The following is a 330-nucleotide window of genomic DNA, read 5'->3' as shown; positions in this document are numbered from 1 at the left end:
TATTGATACTCGCCTTCAGTCATAAAAAAGATGCTATTAAAAATATACTGTCTTAATGTTGTTTCTACATTCATTTGAAGATTGAATGTTAAATTATTGCAATATACAAATATATTTAAAAGCTTTAATATTAGGTGGGATTAATTGCGATTAATTTCAGAATGTGCGATTAATTCGTTTTTTTGTTTGTTTTTTTTGACCACTAATATATATATATTTATAAAATGGATAGTTCCGGTCCTTGATTCTGATTGGTTGAGCCGCGTTCTAAACTGTTGTAAATTACTCTACAAACATACACCTTTGTTTACTTTGTGAAAAGTAAATATA

At 26.7% G+C, this 330-nt stretch overlaps 1 protein-coding gene across 2 annotated transcripts in view; it reads left to right on the top strand.

Moving 5' to 3' along the window:
- Window positions 1–330, top strand: part of LOC107655672 (F-box/WD repeat-containing protein 11-like) — a 44019-nt gene that overhangs the window by 31746 nt on the left and 11943 nt on the right. The gene's annotated exons all lie outside the window — the stretch shown is intronic.

This window comes from Sinocyclocheilus anshuiensis, unplaced genomic scaffold (genome assembly GCF_001515605.1).
Source record: "Sinocyclocheilus anshuiensis isolate Anshui unplaced genomic scaffold, SAMN03320099.WGS_v1.1 scaffold1008, whole genome shotgun sequence".
NCBI classification, from domain to species: domain Eukaryota; kingdom Metazoa; phylum Chordata; class Actinopteri; order Cypriniformes; family Cyprinidae; genus Sinocyclocheilus; species Sinocyclocheilus anshuiensis.
This window is presented reverse-complemented; position numbering and strand designations above follow the sequence as displayed.